This window comes from Acanthopagrus latus, chromosome 1, assembly GCF_904848185.1.
Source record: "Acanthopagrus latus isolate v.2019 chromosome 1, fAcaLat1.1, whole genome shotgun sequence".
NCBI classification, from domain to species: domain Eukaryota; kingdom Metazoa; phylum Chordata; class Actinopteri; order Spariformes; family Sparidae; genus Acanthopagrus; species Acanthopagrus latus.
In genome coordinates, this window is record NC_051039.1 from 15858647 (window position 1) to 15880605 (window position 21959).

Here is a 21959-nt window from a genome sequence, read left to right on the forward strand (position 1 = left end):
CACAGAACATACCCAGCCCACCACTCTGTCTCCATCTGTCTGTCTCCACGCGGTCTATAGCTCCTTGTTTTCTGCCTCCTCCTTCTTTAGCCACCTTCTATTTAAGAGTTCTCTTGACCAGCTCAGGCTCCCTTCCATATAGACAGTGGATCACAGTGTGATGACACATGCTCATTCTAAGGTGGAGCACAATGCAGAAGCAGAGTGTCAGAAAAGCTTTACGTCGCTTCTGTGTGCCAAGTAGCAGGCAAATTTGAAAACCAAATCAATGAGCCCAAAGACTGTTCAGTAATTAAACCTTGTAGCCCAGTCTGACTGCTGTCATTCTGCCATGCTGCAGTCTTGCTGCCAGAATTGCAGAATGACTTTAAATAGTAACTACACTTTTTTTTAAATGCAGCAGTGGAGCGAAGAAGCAACGACTGTAGATGCTCTTGTGGTAGATCTAGTCTGGTTCATGTGTCTGTGGGGGAGTGTAAGCACATTGCTGCTGCTCTGGTGTTCAACCTGGTTAATATTACTGTTTAAGTTTTAAATATCTTGTTAAGCTCTGAATACAGCAGTTACAGCATGTGTTTCGCTGTAGTACACACTGAACTGTGCCTTAGAAGACTGTCCTTTGTCTTCTTCTCTGTGCGGGAAGTCAGGGAAAAGGTTCCAGTGCAGAAAATGAGGAAGAACACACAGAAGAAAAAGTGAATTCAGCCAACAGTCTGGACTTTAAAATATTCAGTTTGATACACTACACAGCTGTACATACAGTGAAAATATGTGCAGAAGCACATGCTGTGGAAAAGTGCAAATGTTTCTTCACTGTCAGATGAGGCATGCATGGTAAATCACCCCAAATATGGGTTTTCCTACAGGTGCTTGGTTAATTATCTAAGGTTTGCTTAAGGACCCACAAAGACATACCAACAGGTCACACGCAACACCATTTCAGAAAACATTAACACATTTCAGAAAACACAACAACATTTCAGAATACATAATCACATTTCAGGAAACACAATATTTCAGAATACCAGCTGGTACAAAGAGACAATACGACTGTAGTCCCAGAAAACAGGTTATACCTTCTTTATTCAAGCTTCATAAGAAATTACATCAACATTGTGTCAATTCATATCAAGAACCTATATGAGTATGTGTACAGTGAATGAAAACACTGATTTGGACTACCTCTTGATGCAACACGATGTTGTACTGTACAGTACATCAGGGACAGGATAGAGCGGATTGAACACATTGAACGCCACGGACAAACAAGGTCAGAGCTTAAACTGATTGAACTTAGAGTTTAGTGGTAGGGCATTAAATATAGAGTGTGTGCGACATTCAAGGTAGTGCTGCTATCGGGTTCAACATTTTCGATCTCTCCATCAGGAAAAAAATAACTCAACAGTGCAAAATGATGCTGATAATGAGTAGCGATCCCAGGGGCAATCTTGAAAATTGAGCAACTTACAATAAAACTTGGAGATCCTCATATTGCTCTTTTGTACTTCAAGATGAATGAAGGTTGAGTTGGTGATTATTATTTTTTTTTTTTTTACTTTTAGTAAGATAAATGTTTGAAAGCAGGAAGAAAAATCAATAAAAAAAAGAATACATCCTGGCTGGAACATGAACTTGAACAATTTTCGTGCTGCGTACAGATGCAATCATGAGATCTGTGTGAAAATAAGTTTAAAACAGCTAGTTTAAAATCTGCCTTTTTAATTTAAGAAATGTGTGGTTTTCTGTGAAAAAAAATTAAAAACTGGAAACAATTAGACTCAGTCACAGCTAGGTAACTTTGTGTGGGAGCTCAGAGCAAAGGTATGTACTAGTTCTTCCCAATCTCTGGTTCAACTTTGCCAGGCTTCCCAGAATTTTTAAATGAATTTTACGATTGGTTTGGCCATTTTTGAAATCATGTTGGTGGTGGAAATCATGGTAATAGCAGTAAATCATGATAAGGAAGCGTATTGTTTGAGTTTAATCATACATCATCATACATTGAGTGATTAAGACAGCACTGATAGCTATTTTGGATGTTTCTGGACCTATGCTGAACAGAACAAACATTACAAGATGTGGTTGGACGATTGTCCTGTTGTTAAGTCTATATGGTTGAAAATGTCCTGTGTTTATACCGTTCCTCACCACACACACACGCACAAAACACCAGCGCTCTCCTTACCCCTTTGAATACTGCTAACCCTCTCTGTACTCCATCAGTCTTCTCTCCTTACCTTTCTTTGGTTCTTCTCTGCTCCCTCCCTCTCTTCCTCCTCTCCTGTGACAGGCTGCCAGTGATTCATGCACTGTGTGTACAACACACACACACACACACACACACACACACACACACACACACACACACACACACGTGTATTTATGTTGCTGCAGACAAGGACACAAACCAGCAGGAGAGAGGTGATCGCTCCAGGCAGTAGTTTGTTAGCTACACATTACCTCGCCTGCACCCTAGGAGCCATCTTACAGTGACAATATTTACATCCTTGTTAACTCTGAAAAACTTTTACAGAAAATCCAATAAATCAAAAGTTAGCCAGGTATAGTTTAAAACAGATTAGCAGAATCGGTATGCACCGAGGTGTCAAGTGCATGGGATTAATCTTAAATAACACAGGCAAATGTATTCTTTAATTTATGCTACACACTATAGACAAAAACAACATAATTGCAGGGGTAATATGTAATATAAGACAACAGGGACAATGATGAAGCACCAGTAAACATACAGAGTGAAATATAAAGTAGCTATAGCATCACCACCTGCACTTTTTGCCAACAAAGCATTTTTAAAAAGAATGGATATATTGTGCCTATACCCTCTGTAGAGAATACTTTCATTGTTCATGTTTTGTTTTTGCTTAAGTGAGTTATTTTATTAACCACATATTTCAAAAAAATCTAATAAAATGGATTTCATTCATTAACTGGTGTTTAAAGTGTCTCTGCAGCCTGTTTGAACTGCTGATGGGTTCAAGTGTGCACCCAACAAGGGGAACCCAGTGACAGTGAAGTTTGTTTCTGGAGCAAAACACAGTGTCACGATGATCTGAGCCACGGGGAATCTCAAGGGAATGGAGGCAATGGATTGTGGGTAAGGTGAGGTGAATCTTGCAATCTTGAGATATTATGAGTCTGTAGTAATTTCAGTGCATATCATGCATTGAACAAATGATGAGATATCTAATTATTGCAGCTCATTAACTCTCCTGAAAGATCCTGGGCCCCATAGTGGTTGAAAAGTATGATACGTTTAAAAGTCATTTTTCATGTGATGCCGCACAACTGATACGACAGCCTGAAAAATCTGAAAGACCGGCTCACACAAGTGCTGTTTGTGTGTAACTACATGTACAGCCCTCAGTTTCAAATCAAGACCTCTGGGCAGACGCTCATATCAGAGGACCAATTAACAAATGCAAATGTGCACACGCTTGATTTAAGATGTGGCGCACTTGACTCGTGAAATCAACCAAATAACGACAGGAAAAAAGTACACCGCATTTTCTGGCTGATACTGTTCCATAGAGGTGCACGAAACTCACATTTTAGACGGGATCACGGTTTTGGGTCGCGGATTGGATCATCTTTCAGATCAGCAGCAGAAAGGGGAGACCAATACAACTGTGCTTTCCATTTATTGTGTTAAAGCTCTTTTAGCAGTCTAACTTTAGCCCATATGGTCTGAAATCAAAGCAGAATTCAATCTGACCTATATTTGAATAAAATCCTAAAAACTGTAAGATATTCAATGCTCATTAACAATACAATACAGATTAACTTCATTCTGTTGTAACACAAGTGTTCTATGAAACAAAGTCATAGAACGATCCATTTAGATTTGATAGTTAGCAATTCAATAGCACACCTGTGCAATCTTGTAAAACCCATTACAACAATCCTGCAGTGAATCCAATCTTCATAATATTTTTTTGTTGTTGCTGTTATTTTTTTTTTAATTCAGCACCATCAGATGAATATTTCGTCTTTATGGTAATTTTTTGCAGCCATTGTTTATGGTATTGTATTGGACATCATTATAATGAGAAACATAACAATCGTGGGGACAGAATATGACAATTATATTATATTCAATTAGATTTTAAAGGTGGAACTAATTAAATGGCACCTCAATGCTATGCCAGGAGCAAGAGCAAAGCCCTGTGTCACCCTTTGTTTATAGGAGGACCTATGAAGACCTGATCCTATTCTACCTGCAGTTTTTCATGAAATCCTTTGTTCTATAACTTCTGTGGGGATTCTTTGTCACACTGTGTCCTAACTGAATACGCTGCAAGTGAGCATCAGTGATAACATCTGTTAGATCCAAATGTTTCCTATGATAAAGTCCTAACTGTGGCCCTCAGCCATGCAGCTACACATTATCTATTATTTATTTATATGATAATTACATGACATTGATCTTCTATTCTATTCTATTCTATTTTATTCTATTCTGTTCTTTTCTATTATCTATTCTCAGAGCTCTCTGCAACACAAGAAGGGCACTAAGTGACAGAATGGAATGGATGTGTTTCTACCGATTGTGACTCACAGTTGAGTCAATGAGATGTTCAATTAGGGCTTTAGGCCTTTCATCAAGTGGGCCCGACACACGCACAGACCCACACATGCACTCTCACATCCTCATACACACAAACACACACACACAGTGTTTACACACAACAAACATACTGTATACGCACGCACAGGCAGAGATGCACCCACACTCGCTCCATTTAATCGTTCACTATGCATTTCTAAGTGCTCTAACTAGCAGTGTGGCAAACCATCTGTTACTGGGTGGCAAAATCTATCAATGGATCTCATTTAAACCGTGGAGCATTTCACGTCCGCTCACGTGAACACACACGCACTGGCAATTAACCACCAAATTGATCTTAGGTTTTTCCCAGACATGTGTCAATGTGTATCGGACACTTGTAAGCATTTGGGCAGGCAGGTTTGCACTGCAAAGCAGGTGGTGCTGAGACCGAGATCTAATGCTGTCGGAAATTAGCGCTGACTTACATAACCCATCCCCAGATCAATGCACATGTCAGAGTGAAGTACTGGTGCCAAGTCACACAGCAAATGTACGTCTCTGATCTGATTAATTAGTGAACTTACATCACTGATTGATGACAACGTCTTTGGATTTTCAGTGCCGTTTAGGGCTCTTGATTATTGGGCTATGAAAAATTAGTGCTGTGGATCTGCACCTCTGTCATCAATTAACCAGTCGGCACATTGATTTGTTGAGCCATATTCCACTGGGACTGAAACCAATACATTGCTTTTCCTTGCATCATTTGGTTTTCCGTTGTTAGTTGGTTGGAATGCTTGTAGATATGACAGAAACGAACAGAAACAATGGCAGCAAATACATGCAGAGAACCACAGTGAAACTAAACAATATCGGGGGAGTTATTAATATCATTAAAGATCAGATTAAAGGTGTGTTTTTTTTAATACTGTTGTCCAGTTTTGTTTAGATTTTTTCCTTACCAAGGACACGTCAGTCAATACACTCACAACACTGTTGGAGCGCTGAAGCCTGACTTCATCTTTCAATATTTTAAGTAAATGCAAAATCAGACCGTGGACACTTCATTTCACTTGAGCATCTTCCTATAAACATGCACTACCTCTTACACCTAATGGTGTGTAACAGATTATGCTACACATGCATCTTAAACACCTTATGCCAGACACGAGCAAACATATTTGAACACAGATGGCATTGCTTTCCCATCCCCCAATAACCCCACATCACCATTCACTTCTATCACACTTGACCGAATTAAGGAGATGCGCGTAGTGACGGTGACTTTGAGGAGAAAAGAGGGGAAAAGCACTCAAACTGGGTGCAATATATCAATTCACATAACGGCCTGTTTTTATTAAATGGCTGCAATGTTATTGAATGTGTTTATTTTCAATGCACTAAACCCAGCATCTGGGCAGAGCTGAGCAATATTGAATTTTCATTGACACTGAGATATGGAAGTGTACAGTGCCAGCATCGAAATGCTTCAATGTGGAAATTTCAAAGTAATTTATATACAGTGAGATCTGGTTATAAAAATATTGATAGCAAAATCTTCAAAAGATACGGATGCAAAATTACATTGTGTTGCAATTAAATTGCAAGATATTACATTTGCGATTTCAGGCATTGCATTTTTAAAATCTACAGTATTAATGTGATAATAACAACTCGGAAATATTGGTTGTTTTTTCCCATACCTGAATGAACAAGCCAATCCTGAGAGAAGAGGGGGAGCTAGAAATGTGGCAGGGTCCGCCAAATCTAAACAACGCAAAATAGCATGAAACTGTCTGTTTGTTTTCTGAGTTTATTCAGAAATGAAAATGGAGAGAGTTTATTTAGGCATAAAATCACACAATGATGCACACCCCTGATTAAAATTTCTTCCCCAAACCTACATACTGCACCTTTAAAATCCTGATGATTTGACATTTGTTCTCTGTCATCAGGAAGAACATGATTTGGAGGCCACGGCATCTCTGCAGCACCTAGGTGCTTCATGATTTAGATAATGCATTTGATATTGCCATATTGTAATTTCAATGATATTTTGATTAACTGTGCCACTGTAGCACAAATACAAGATTGGTTTGCTGCTGAGAAATCACACAGGGATATACAAGTAGTGCATATAAAAACAGATGCATATACACTTCAAAAAATGTTGGTAAATACTTACAGTAGATGAAGAAAAGTGCGGCTAATTTGTAAGACTAATGTTAAATGACTGCTTGTCCTTCCTCTTCAATGTACCGAATGTTTAAATGACTTGTGCAGACAGAGTCAAGCTGTGCGGAGACTAATGCGAGCTGAGTCTCTTCCTTGATATTCTGACGTCTGTACAGCTGTGTGTCCTGTCTTTCTGGGTCATTTCTGTTTCACTTGCAATCCCGGTGGACTTCGCAGAGACGAGGGCCTGCACGATAGACAGTGGCTAAGTCCATGACTTCTTCTGCTTCATCACACACGTACACACACACACACACACACGCATACACTTGGAGACCAGCTGACACACACAGGGATGTTATTCATAAGTTTCTGGGACAATGTCAACCTCAGTAGAGTTACGAGCGCAGTGCCTGTGCGGCTCCCGCTCCCACCGATGCCGTTTCCTCTTTTCCTCTCAGCGGCACCTCCTCTCCTCGGGTCCTTTTCTCTTCACCTCCTTCTGTGCCCTGTCTTCCCTCACAATAGTCGAACATTTCAAAGAGAGAATACTCAGCTACCATATGCATTTTTGAGATACCAAATAAAATGGATTACACTCCACTCAGAGGCACGCTTTTCAGCGTTTCGGGGCTATATAAAGAATGCTTAGAAATTTCTTGAATTCGGCTTCAAAATAAATATAGGCCTGTTTAGTAATGCTCCTCTTGCTGGTGGCATAGTGCCCCCACTTGCCTCCCCCTCCCCGTCCTCCTGCTCTTCTTCCTCCTCCCCAGTTCCTCCTGGGCATTCTTGGCCTGGAGGAGCAGAGGGTGACAGATGTACATACTACCTGCTGGTCTCCCCTCTGACCTCTCCTCCTTCTCAACTCCTCCCTCCCCATATCCGAGCCCATACCCCCCCCCCTCTACATTTCTTTCAAACCAACTCTCTTCCTCTCGCTGTACCTCCTGCCACTTTCTTCCTGTCTGCCAAGCCAGCTCTCTCTTTGCTCCTCCCTCCATCTCCTCATCCATCCTTCTGCTGTCCTCAAATCTCCCTTTCCTTACTGTCCTCCTCCGATGAGTAATATGAGACATATTGACTCTGTTCTTTGGTGCTATACACTTCCTACCACACAAACACTCCCACACACAGGCAAACCAATAGGTTGACAGATGCAGTCCTTGTACTCACCACCTATCCTTCTGTCTACTTTGCCCTGTTGATTCTTTTTTCCTATACTGTAGCTCTGATACCTGATTAACGCCCTAATGATGTACGTAAGTGTTTATGCACGAACGCACACAAACACTTGCACGTCGCAGATACACAGATGCACACATCCAAACACACATATCTCTGCAGAGGTACAAAATGACAGATGTACTTTCCCCTCTCTCTTTTGCTCTCTCTCTCTCTCTCTCTCTCAGCTCCCCACTCACACGCGCGCGCACACACACACACACGCACACACGCATCCCCCCTGTTCAGGGGCTCAGCAGGTACAGTGGCATCTGTATGCCAAACCTGACTCATGGATATTTCATGTTGTGGAGCAGCGCTGGACCACACCACACAGTTGTAGGTAGGCAGACCAAAGCTGCACAGTACGAGTCACACCCATGCTGTGCTGATCCATAGTGTGCTATACATAAATGTGTGTATATACACACACACACACACACACACATCAACTGAGTCATCTGCTCTGCCCTGCCCTGCAGTATGCCACTACACTATATACCACTACACCATGACTATAGCCTTGGGGTGGAAGGCTGGTGTGAGGAGGAAGGAGTTGGGCTTAGAAATGGTTGTGCAGCGGTAAGACAGAAATAAGAGCCGAGGGTGGTGGCGTGATGAGCATTCCACCTACCAAGGTGCTTAAAAAACTGCTGCACATCCAAAAAATGTTAATACCACAAAACCTAGTTGGAGATCGAGGAGAGAAAAGAAAATGATTCACGAAATGTAATTAATCTATGATGTTTATTGGAGCATCTGGTATTGCAGGGCAGCATTTATTCATCTGCAATATATGACATGTACATACAAACATGAAGCGCTCGTTGAGAGGCACTTACAAAGATGAAGGAGGAGGGGAACGTGAATGCAGGAGTCAGCAGGGGAGAGTAAGAAGGATTTGCATATACAGGTCAAAAGATTGTTTAAGAAAAGGAATAAAAGACCAAGAAAAAGAAACTTTAACACGCTCACCTCACACCTACCATCACCTCCTCCTCTTCCTCTTTCCCCCCTTGTTTCCTCCATCCATGGACAAGACCCCTGGAAAAAAAAAAGAGGGAAAGAGATTGACATGTCTTCTGTCTGCCACTTCACATTAAATGGGAGCAGACATGGCCAGTCAAATCCAGATAGCCCCGGGGAGAGAGATTGGTGCAGTGTTCGGGAGACTTTTATTAAATATAGCCACACTGCCATATAGCTATCTGACTGCACTTAAAATAGACCCTCCACTCGCTACCGCAGTGCTCTCACTGGAAATGGGATATTATGAAAGCACATAGACCACAAAGCACTAGTAGTATTTAAACACTGGTGTTCTATCATAACCTCAGAGATACTGTATGTAGGCACTTTGAAGCAATATAGAAAATATTACTAAGATTTGATGAAGACAAAGGATGCATATCAGGCTGAGACAGAGGCCAGGAAATGTGCTAAATTGGTGCACTGTGGAAGTTTATCATGAATGTTATTGATGGCAAAAAGAATGGTTCGAATTACGAGGAGGGCTGGGGAATTTCTCCGCTAAACAAGACTTTCACCCTGCCAGAGGAGTTAGCAAAACAACTGGTTAGGTGGATCAAAACATTTATATATCGTTCTTATCGGTAATCCTAAAGATTACACTTCATATTTCCTACACTTGAGCCTGGATGAATAGTGTTAGAGTGCTAGACACCCCTGATCTGGGCTATACCATTATTTGCCCTAATGTTAGTTAAACATCTCATCTCCTGCCTCACCTCACTTCATTATCTATACTCTAGGTTAACATAAATAGCTTTTTAGCTAGCGTCATACACTTAACTTTCTTACCTTCAGAGTTTCTGAATTAGATTTGTGTCAAGATTTACGGATGAATTAATGAAACTGTTGCCCACTCCTGGTTAATACACAGATAATCTAGGTTCGTAAGAAGCTAAGGGAAAGGACTGCGCTAACTCTCTCACCCTGTTTCCTGTCACTCTCTTCAAGCTATACTGTCAATAACGCCAGAAAGGGAAAACAAACAAACAAACAAAAAAAACTTGACACAGCACACATGGTTAGCAACATTAGCACAACGCCGCTAGCTTACCGAGATCGACTGAGGAAAAACCTGGACTTTCCCACTCCGGACTGTCCCTGGATAGTCTCTTCTATGTTGATCCACTGGCGTGCATAAACTAAACGTTTTAGCTATGAACTTACCAAGCTAATTCTCTTCTCTGTTTATAGTCCTCAGATCGCTATGAGTACGTCTCCTCTCTTCCGCACACATCCGCTCACGCAGGTAGGTCACGATCTGTCAATCACGCCCAGACAGAGGCGGACTTGACGAACTCTGTGTTCTGACTGGCCCGTCATCTCTCGCTTTCTCAGCATAGAGATAGTACGTCTAGATCAGCACATCATTACTTTTAACCTGTTTTCTTTCACTGGTTTACACAACTAATGTTTGCCTCAACTTTTGCTTGGCGCATTTTTTATGGTGGTGGCTTTGTGGTCAAGGAACTCTAAATTATATCCAACAATTATATCCAGCATGTACAGTAGATCATGAGCTGAAGTCTCCCCAGTAAACAACCCAACCTGTTTGGCCTTTGCAGCTGCAGTGTCTCCAGGCTAGTTAGCGGATCAGCTGCAGCCTGCCCTGTTGACACCTGGCCTCTCAACTTCGCCTTGCCCAGAGACACTCCTGCAGCGAAGAGCTGACCCAGAGGATTGGTGACCCCGAGATGTTCAGCAGACAACCGTGAAGGTTGCTTAAAAGGTTGGTGTGTTTACCAGGGAAACAACATCTAATAAACCACCATGTTAGACGATACTTAGACATAACCAAGCAGTTTAGCTCAGTCTAGTGAATGCAGCCAATGAAGGCAAACAATCAGAGGTGAAGTAGGATGGGTCTTGCACAAAAAAGCAGTGGGATCCATTGTTAGATTTTCAAAGTTGACATAATAGCTAACTAGCTGTGCCTATGGCAAATGCGATATTGTGTAATAGCTAACACTGTTGCTCAGTCATAAGCAGTGAGACAGTGTAGTACTGTGACCTGTGAGCTGGTGAGATGGATTGGATTTATCATCACCAGACTGCAGACATGAAACAAGCAAGATACTTTAGTGACTGTAAGACTGCAGTTTACTGGAGCGTGCGCCTTTTATGCCATGGTGAGAAAGTTGCCGCCCCCAGTTGTCATTGTGGAATTTGCGCTATGATTCAGACCTTGACGTCAGTATTCAAACGTGGTGTCAATGCCTTAATTCAGAACCAAAAGGTTATGGATGGATGTAACTCACATAATCAGTGGTCAAATGTATCAGTATCCTGATTCTGTATTGATCAGGTGGATACGTCTGTAGACTTGTATTTGAGTTTGTATATGATTAAGGTGAAAGGTTTTACACATCATGGAATGTAAAAAGAATGTAACATGTAATACATTAAATACACTCACTACTGTACTTTTTAGATAGTTGTCCTCTATTGAAGTATTTTAATACATGCACATTTTATATAGTATCTCTACTCGACTACATTTTAGAGGCAAATCGGGCTCTTTCCTCCACTGCAATCTTTTATCAGCTACTTTGATGATAGATTTTACTTACAAATGCAGAACTCACCACCACTTGTTATAGAACAACTAAACACTTTATAAGGTAGAATCAAATCTCCTTTTGCCTGTTGAGTCACTGCATTTTGTGAGTTTAGCTGCTGTCACTGTAGACAGAGCAACATAGGATAACAGGATGGCAGGCTCTAAATGTGTACAAAACGAGTCTCAGAATGACCTAAATACAAAAGTAGCTGTAATGAAAATAGAGAAGGGAGATGGAAACAGAGAAGTGTGATTCTTTTTCTGTTTGCTGCTCCAACCCCCGACACTCTCTGCTCCGGTGCTGAATGCAGTGAAGTCAGCTAAACTAATTTTGAAGCAGACACGGATACAACCTCCTCTCCTGCCATATAGACTCTTCGGCTGACTGACAGTACTGTCAGGAACCACCCAGGGGAGACACTATGAATTTATAACTCAACTATGACTAGGACAAACACTTTTTATTTCTCTGACTGTGTAGAAATGGTGTGTATTTTTACAAAGGCATTAAAAAAGTTTGTTTTCGTGTTGTGAAAAATTTGACTTTGCCTCTAGTTTCATTAGTTTACTGAACTACTCTGCAGGTACACTGAGCTGGATTGGAACAGACTTGAATAATATTATAACATATAATAATATTCTTCTCTTTTCTCATTTTGAAAAAAAAAAAAACATTGGTAACAATGTTGAATATTTTTTTAAGATAAACTGTATGATAAGACAAAAGTAACAGATTGCAGGGTGTGTTAGTACAGTATGACATTGCATTTCATTGTATTAAAAGTTCAAAGGTGCACCACACTGCAAAGTTTAACCAGAGAGGTCAGCGAAACACTGCTATTCTGCCTGTTGTCAAGATACCCTTGAAGTGCTTCTGGCAGACATAAATTCCATGATTTTATATCAGTAAGATTTGAAAATATATTCTGGCTCTAGGTGCTGTTTTCCCCCGCAGCTTCTCTGATGTCCGCCCTCCCTCTTGCTGCTCTCCAGATATTTTCACATCTAACACAATGGATAAAAGCTTTATTTTGACCGAACCATAGCTGGTGATTGCTGGGACAGTGGAAAGACGAACCAAGATGGTTTAGGTGAGTTTAATTTTTTTGTCAAGACGCAATGAACTGTATTTTATAACAACAAAATGACTTCTTTGGCAAGAGAGATAACAGCTGTTTCTGATTAAATAAAACAAAAAAAGTCTCTGTGGGGATCTTTTCCATGATGTTTTCAGACTCATAAAATAACAATGTGAGCTGTCAATGTTAAAAAACAAGCACTTTAAGTGGACATACTTTGACAGCCTGAGATTGCCCAGAGGAATTACATTGCCGACTGTTTCGCGGCTGCCAGCTGCAGTGGTGTCGCTCAATACTGGACATGTTTCAAAAACTGTGACCATTAGTCACTTGAATAACACAAACACGGGAGAATAGGATCCAGGTTGAAAAGTACTGAAGTTAATAAACATTAAGCATATGATAGGTCAAAACCCCAGGAACATTCGTAGCTTAATGAACACGTTTACTGTCAGATCAAAGTAGACAAAATTTACACTGTGATATTTTGGTTTTCTGCAATGTTTCTTGTGACTTTATATGTGTATGTATATATATATATATATATATATATATATATATATATATATATATATATATATATATATATATATATATATATATATATATATATGAATGTGAATAGCTCAATAGAGGCTATGCAATAAGGTAGACTTTTGAGTGGCAACACCGTTAACATTTGCCAAAGAGCTACAGTCTTGACTTTCACCGTGACCGCTGCAAAAAACACAAATAAACACAACACTTGCAATATTGATGCTGAAACATTACATCGTGTGGCCTGAGACCAAAGGGTGTCAGCTGGTGGCTTTCATGTATCATGCTAGAGTTTTAACCTCTTCAAACTGAAAACTGAAATCCTGCCACACAGTTTTTTTGACTCAGTAAAGGATCTGACCACTTCTTGCACATCGGTATGTGAATGCTTCAGTCCAATACTTCAACAATAGCCTATTGAGAACGTATTTAATGCATTTGAAGTAGGCAAAGTGTCCTCAGTGTGAACTTGCTGTAATATCAGAAAAAGATTTTCTTTTTTTTTTTTTTATGAAGACATCTTTTGATAGAAGAGTCGAGAAAGCATAACAAACAAAGCCATCAAAGAAGCGACGTTTTAGGGAAACGAGCAAAAGAAAGAACAGTGAACGTATCCGCGTGTGCTACTCTGTTCTATTTTAATATTGACAGCAGTGCAAGATGGGCCACCCTGGCTTGTTGAAGGCAATAAAACATACATAACAAGAAAAAAACGGTGACTTGCAGTACATTTTGTTGTATTACCACAAAGCTGCCTGCCATACCTTTTCTCGTTACACTCGACATGCGAGATAGAGTTCACAAGTTCATTTGTATCCGTATAGAGACAAGGAGCATGTGACAAGTGCTCTGGCCCCTGGAAAAATAAACCAAGGACATGAAATAAGTCAAGCCACTTATCAACTCATGTGAAAGCCCAGCAGCACTCAAGTTCATGTGAATGAAGTGCTAATTTAACCAGATATAAGGTAATATTTATAGTGAAAATGTAAAGCTGATATACACATGAGAATGTCCTCTCTATATTCCATGCATATGCCATGCGCATAAATCTGCCCCATATGGACTGTGTTTACAAGAACACCACTATATTGTGTGTGGGCTGGGACATGAGTGTCTCATTTCTGAGCTAGCTGACAATGACACTCAGATGAGCTCATGCACTGAAGGCAGTGATATAGCTCTTCATTACACATATATATAGTACAGTATGTGATGCGCAGCAAATCCATTTAGAGAGGCACTTCGATACAGATGGCCGTAGTCAAGCGCCCTGTATGGGTGGGCCATACATCAGCTGAGAGATAGAGCGCCTTTCTCGCTCCTAAAGAAAAGCTGACAATAGCAAGCTTGATAGAAATCATAGCTTTACTCGAGGGATGGATGACAATAACATCACTGTGTGTGTGTGTGTGTGTGTGTGTGCAGGCTGGAGGTGGAAGTGTCTTCGTGTTTGTAGGTGGGTTGCCTTTTTCATAGCTGTCGGTTAATGTCACAGTCACAGTAGCGGCAAAAATCTGACGTGCATCACCGATGACCTTTTTTTAGGATGGACTGATGACACAGACGCACCTAGATGTTCAACAGTTGCGTTTAGTTCTGCTCTTATAATTGAGCTCAAATGGTGAGTTTGCCGATTTTTCAACCACATTTGTATCAGAACAGTGTGGGTTGTATATGCAAATGAACAATGGTACACTTCCCTCCATGTTTCTTGCACCCAGAGCTTCTTGCTCATTTGCCAGCAAGAGTTTGCTGAGTGATACATTCTGTATCTTCCGACAGGCTTTTGGCGGTTGTTTGAACTGCAGATTTTACTTGTGCTTTTTTTGAATGCCAGCCTCCATGGACACAAAGAACGAGAAGTCAGATTGAGGAGAGTGAGAGCCGTAGAGAGCTAGAGATGGCTCACCAAACTCAGATCAAACTAAAACATGGACGTGCCGATCAAATGTGAACAAAATTTCCACGGCCCATTTCATTTGACCATTTGTCTTGTTTTTGGAAACATATCTTAGTGTAGCTGTAATAGAGTAAATTGGCAGGAAGTAGCCATGATATTGTTTCCCACACTCAAGGAAACAAAAACAAAACAATAATAATAATAATAATAATGATAATGATAATGATAATGATAATGATAATAATAATAATAATAATAATAATAATAATAATAATAATAATGTAATTACATACAAATATTCCAACTGATTTCATGATGTGGGTTCAGTGTGAATTGTTGAGTCAGTGTTAGTTGAATAACTTAATGCATTAAATGAAATTAATGCATACATATACATAAACCTTATTTGTTGGTTAAGTACATAATGTTATTTTGAAGTGTTAATTATTCAAGTATTAAGTAATTCATTTAGATGTATTATTTAACATAATCTGTCTCTTGTAATAAATCTCACATCTACATATTTAATTTATTCACAGTGAGTCACAAGGCTTGAAAAACTTTGCATTAAAGCTCAGCTCGGTGAGTTATTCTAGAAGCATTTTTGTGATATTTTAGAAAGCAATCTCTTAACATCGCAGCAATCATTAAATCAAATACTCTGACAAATAAAAGAAAAAAATACAACTTGACCGTTGCAAGCCTATAATTAGCCCATCCGATCGTCTACTTGGCCCCTATGAAAAGATTGGACAGGCTACCTGTCTGTCTACCTGTGTACCTGCCTGCTTGCTCACACTACACTTTTTGCACTTTGCACTCCTTTAGCAACTAATGTTAGCATAAAGCACTCAAAAAATGGAAGCTGAAACCACTCAGATGAAACTGTCCAACGAGGCACTGCTGATTGAATAGGAACCATTCTGTTACTGCTTTGTGTATTTCTCACCTCAAAAGTTTTTCAGAAACATATTTCAGCGAACTGCATATGTGTAATGCGGTCGTTGGTACTTGCTGGCTGATATTTTGTTTCCCATTTCAAAATGGACGAGCCAAAACCGAGCACCATCCAAACTCGTGGTACCTCACCCACCAGTGGATGTGTTGTCTTGGTCTGTGTGTGCATTCTGGTTGTTGTGGGTTTTTTACCTGTTGAGCAAAAGCAGATACCACAGCCCACTTTTATGAAAAGACCGTCTTTCCATCAATAAAACACTTTTTTTAAAATAGCACAAATGGTGCAGTTTATCAGGGTCAGAAAGTTTTGTTTGTTTTGTCTTGTTCATCATAATTAACTCTCGAGTTGAGTATTGATTTGACTGGATATGACTGCATCCATTCTCGTTTTCTGGCCGTATTTTGTTATTCGGAGCTATTAGTGGCATTATGAAAAACATGGCTCAGCTGTGAAAAAAAAAAAAAAAAGCTCGAATACACATTTTATGAAAAAGTTGGCTTTCCGTCTGTTGTTAATGGAGTGCCTCCAGAATGCATCTCAACATTGGCATCCCAAATTGTCACTGTGGCTCTGTTGATTCCAATGTTGAGAGACGCTAGGTTTTGCAAATATTGGTTGAACTGCTCAATGTCGAAGGGAGAAACATATGTAAATTATTGTTAAAGTGGTGCAATTTGTAAAAAAACTAACCTCCAGCGTTTGAGCACCAAGTGCTGAGGCATTAAAACACTTCAACGACACTGAATGACACCGAAATAGTTTACAGTGTCAATGAATACTTTAATAGAGTGTGATGGAAAACAGGCTACAAGACTTAGTCGGAGAGACATGAATGCAGTCGCACATCAGTTTGGCTCTGATGAATTAAAAAAAAACCCCTCCTCCCATTGGAGGGAGACATGTCTCATTGGTTACATGAGCTTTTGCGAGTCGTGCACGCCAAAGACTACACACACAAACACACAGGCAAGGACGTGATAATATACTCTAACTAATCCTCTAACACAAATGCACACTCCCTAACACACACTCACACGCAGTGACACTGCAGAGCAATCAGTGATGGTTCAGTCAGAGCTCCGTCATGCACTCCTAGTTCCTCAGCCAGCCAGTGTGGCGATGGCTTTCAATTACTCTAACTCTTGCTCTGCTCCTTTTTTTTTCTCTCTCCTCCTTCTCCCTAAAACACCCATTCACTCCGTCCTCTCTTCTTCACTTCCTGACCTCTTGTCTCCTCCCCTCCTACCAAATCCCCCCCTTCATCGCCTCATCTCCCTTTCCCCATCTTTCAACTCCTACCTCTCTAAATCCCTCATTCCCCCTCTGTCACCTCAACCTGTCTGTGCCCTTCCCTGCTCTGCCAATCCTCTATTCCCTGTCCCTGTCATTGCGGCGCTCTGTGAATTTGCATTTAAACACTGTGCCTATTCACTGGGCTACAATAACACCGCCGCTCCCCTGATCTAGTCTGAGCACAACAGCAAACAACCGTCCAAAAAAAACAGAAAAAAAGAACACCAAAGACCCGACGCGCATTGAGCATGCGCGCCTGCAAACACAAAGGCAGGGACACACACACACACAGTTTGGCTTTGATTAAACGGGTAAACACTGATGTAAAAGTGAAACGAGGGAAGTGTGTAATAATGACGGACCGGAAGCAATGAGGAAGGCGCACATCCCCCAAAGACATGCACACATTGAAACGTGGCGTTTTCCTCAGAGTAGTTGGTAAACAGTGATGCGCATCTGAAAGGGATAGAGTGTCAGAGAGGTGTCAGCACAGCACGGCCGCCGCGTCAGTCAAAGCAAACAACGGCCCTGAGCAGTGTCAATGTGTGTGTGTGTGTGTGTGTGTGTGTGTGTGTGTGTGTGTGTGTGTGTGTGTGTGTTTGTTGGGTGAGCGAGGGAGCTTCTAAGCATGTGTGTGCATGTCCCTGAGCCATCCCCTCAGGAAGGGATGCCAGTCAGCATCTGAGCAGAGGAGGAGAGCAAATGAAATATTGATCTCTGATACGACATGAAGTACTGTGTCGGCGCTCCTCTGTTTGAGTGTGTGTGCTTATGATCTTCCTTGACACACAAATCTGGATAACTAATGCTCATGAGTCATAAATGTAGTCGGCGACAAACAAACGTGACAGGATGCCAAAGACCTCCTGTCTTGGTCATTGTAACACCTGCAGGGTGACTCAGGCAAAGTGCCTTATTAGACTTTTGCTCGACAGGAAGGCAGATGTACGTCCGCAAGTGAACACGACTGGCTCGTTAAAGATTTCATGATGAGCCATTTAATCTGTGGTAGGTATATGAGATCATGAGTGATGTTGGATTTTTGAGGCTGAAACCATTTCCAACGACATCTGGTATCCAGTAATCAATAACAATATATCCAACAATATTTGATACCTGAACAAAAACACACAAAGTGAACATACTTCAATCTCTCTGCACAGCGATTTATTGTCACTCATCGGCCGACATATACAGCCATACACTCAGTGTCGGGAGAGTTATCTAAAAATGTTTTCTGATAAAGTTACTAATTAGCTGTTAAGAATGTTGTCATAATCCTCATATCATAATAATAGTGTAATGTACCTTGATTACTTTCTTTTACTGTTGGATGACCTCAATACCAAACATATGCAAATAAAGACTAGAGAAAAGAAATATCAATGGGATGGCTTTTGCTTAATCTTGATAACGTGTATTCGGTTTCCCTCCAGGCCACGGTGATGCTGTTTGAGATTTGTGTGACGTGCATGGTTACAGGCTAGCATATCATTCTCTGTTTTAAAAATGTAATCCTGTTCGTATCTGTAATCTTATTACATATTTTTTTTTCCTGCAACTTTACAAGAATACGGTTACGTTTCTGTTGTATTGTAATAACATAATCCCCTTACATGTATTTAGCTACTTCCCAAGCCTATGGCACAATGTCAATACAAACATGCTGTTTTTTAGGAACTACAATGTCTACCATGTTCACTACCTTAGTTTAGCATGCTTGCTAACATGTGCTAATTGGAATTAACACAAAGTACAGCTAAGGCTGACAGGAACGTCATCAGATCTTTAGGAAATTGGTCCACCACCAACATTTCGGACAAATTAATACATCAGTGGCACTAAACAGAATACTCACTGAAGATGTTATAATTTATCCGCTAGGGTACCGGTGGAAAACATGATACAGTGCCCTCAAGGGTGCCCTTCCAGTGTACAAAACATGGTGAAGTGCCCTGTAATCACAACTTTCAGCATGTTGGTGCTCCACATACAACAGGTGTCCTTTTTATATCTTCTGGCCTTGCCCCTCAAACAGAGTCAAGAGTCCACCACTGCAGATGGGAACATGGATGCCTCTGCCACATATCATGTTCAGGCGTAAAAGATGACAAGTTAGTCAAAGTCAGTGGAATATATTGTCAAGAAATGGGTCAGAAATATTTGTACAGAATTTGGTCACAATACAAACAACGCATACATAAGTGAAATTCTTAACCTGATAGCACAAAGAGGACTAGAAGTGAACAAACGAAGTAGGTATTATCCTTTCGATACCATGGATGTTTTTTATTCACTGTCATGGCATGCCAGCCAAGATTTGCGATATGCAAGTTGAGATATTTTAGTCGGAAGCGATGGATCAAACAACCAGCCAGTGAAGTTATTTATCACAGCACTGCCTACATAAGGGCCACATTGCTAGCATAGCTCAAAAAGGTTCAGCCCATACAGTATCCCTTGAGGACCTTGATTCTAAGCCTTCCTATAGAGCGGAATCAGGAATTTATTCGTCGTCCTTAAACACATGCTCATAAAAACATATTACCACATAAACCAAGAGGACTCCTGCCAGGGAAAATCTATATTATGGTCTCAAAGCTACTGCAAAGCAATCAAAATGTTGACCTTTAGAGCTCTTAGCCCTCCCAAGTTTCACCAATGGCCACTCACTGACCTATTAATTATCAATGTAAATCTACTCAGTAAATTGATTAAAGCTGATATTAGTAGGGGGAATAAGGTACAACTGAAACAAATCCATACTGCTGCATTGGCTCCAGCAGTCATAGGAAGGAAAGAAGTGTAAAAGTGAGAACCAGCCAGATTTACGAATTCATATTCATGGCCTGCACATATGCACACATCTGGATGCACAAGTTTAGGGAATAAAGTGAAGCAGCAGTTTAAATATAGTTTGCAGAAGCAGCACAGGGTGTCGTAGAGCTCTCTGCACTCTGTCTTCACATCATCACTTCCAGAGGTTAAAGATAGTGTGTCAGTTTGTGTGTGTGTGTGTGTGTGTGCGCGTGTGTGTGTGTGTATATGTGTATGTGTAAGTATGCATGTAGGCTTGTGTGCGTGTGTGTGTGTGCGTGTGCGTGTATAGCCCTCTCACTCAGCAAGCTCATCATCACTTTCAGAGGTTGAAGAGACATTTTGTGTGTGTGTTTGTGTATGTTTGCGTGTGTGTATGTGTATGTGTGTGTGTGACGCAGCTCTGCTCTGTATTCATGTCTCGTGCTGATTGTGCTCTGAATGAATCTTGCTCCAGCCTGCTGGGTGGAAGAGGAGAGAGAGAGAGAGAGAGAGAGAGAGAGAGAGAGAGAGAGAGAGAGAGAGAGAGAGAGAGAGGGAAGAGAGAGGGGGAGGGAGAGAGAGGACAGAGGGAGAGTTAACGGGATGGATGAAAGCAGAGAGGGAAGGTAGGATTAGAGGGGGTGCAGGAAGGATTGTAAAAGTGCGTGTGCTGGGGATTTTCCCCCCCCTCCATCAGGTGCAATGCGGAGAAGGTGTTAAGATCTGCTGAATTTGCTTACCCATAAGCCTTAGCAGGTCGCTGCGAATAGGTCACTGCTCAGAGCAGGAAGTGCAGTAACTGAAGATAATGATGTCAGGCGAAGGAAAAAAAAGTTTAACTTTTTCTTCAGGTAAAAAAATGATTGCAATTAGCAGCTTCTGAAGTTGATGATTCCTAGAACAGTTCAAACTTGTCCCTCTGTTATACATAACAAATCACTCATTTTAAACATTCCCCAGGGGAGCATTTATCTTGAGGTTTGGTAACTTTAAACAGCAGCTGCATGGTTCCTATAGCACCTACAACTGTCCTATATATGAATCTGACCCGCAAAAACTAAAGATAGCTGAATATATATCCCATTGAACGAAATGACCAATGATCTTTACCGTTTAGTGAATATCAGTAAACACAACACACAGCTTGTTTCATATGTGACAGTGTGGTCTGGACAATGGCCAATGTATAGAAAATAAACAAATCCCATAATTCTTTTAGCTAAAGGTGATAACTTTTAAAACCTTCATGCTACATACTGTATCACAGTCAGGTAATTGATCTCTATTCTATAGAGGTGAGGTCCCTCCACTTCTGGTGGAACACCATTGGATTTATTGAGGAAACCCCGCCCAACAGTTGCATTAGTGATGTCGTGTTTTTAACACTCACCGAGACCCATAACAGAAACCTTGTACAGCTGGCTCCGCATATTAGCTAATCCACAAATTGACTCTCCTCCCATTTAAGCGCAGTTGTCTATATTGCCAGATTTTTTTGTGATTTTCACCTTTCTTGATATCCTTTTTCTGTGCTGAGCTGATGGCCATGTTGGTGTTCGTGACACAGCTGAGTGAGACTGTGTAGTTCAGGGATCACCAACCTTTTTGAAACTGAGAGCTACTTCATGGCTACCGAGTCATACGAAGGGCTACCAGTTTGATACACTCTTCTGAAATAACAAATTTGCTCAGTTTGCCTTTAGTTACATATGATTATTAATGATTAATGATACTCATCTATGTGAAGACACAGATCACACTAATGATTTCTCACAATAATTATCAACAATGACTTAACAACCTGGGAGACAAATAATATCAATATTCAGTTTTCA

The 21959-nt window shown here is 40.8% G+C and overlaps 1 protein-coding gene and 1 long non-coding RNA gene across 3 annotated transcripts in view; one reads left to right on the top strand and one right to left on the bottom strand.

The window, feature by feature from the left end:
• Positions 1-1062: 1062 nt before the first annotated feature.
• LOC119029546 lies at positions 1063-10299 on the bottom strand. Of its 2 annotated transcripts, XR_005078020.1 has the most exons (4): positions 10050-10187; positions 8942-9010; positions 6271-6334; positions 1063-2309 (listed from the first exon to the last, which is right to left on the bottom strand). It is a non-coding gene; the product is annotated as an uncharacterized LOC119029546 (long non-coding RNA). The 2 variants fall into 2 exon arrangements; XR_005078019.1 differs by lacking the exon at positions 6271-6334 and having other exon boundaries at positions 10050-10299.
• Positions 10168-21959, top strand: part of LOC119029534 — a 55409-nt gene continuing 43617 nt past the window's right edge. Inside the window, exons 1-3 of the transcript XR_005078018.1 lie at positions 10168-10244; positions 10561-10724; positions 12492-12646. The gene's annotated coding sequence lies outside the window, so the exon portion shown is untranslated. The remainder of the gene's footprint in view (positions 10245-10560; positions 10725-12491; positions 12647-21959) is intronic.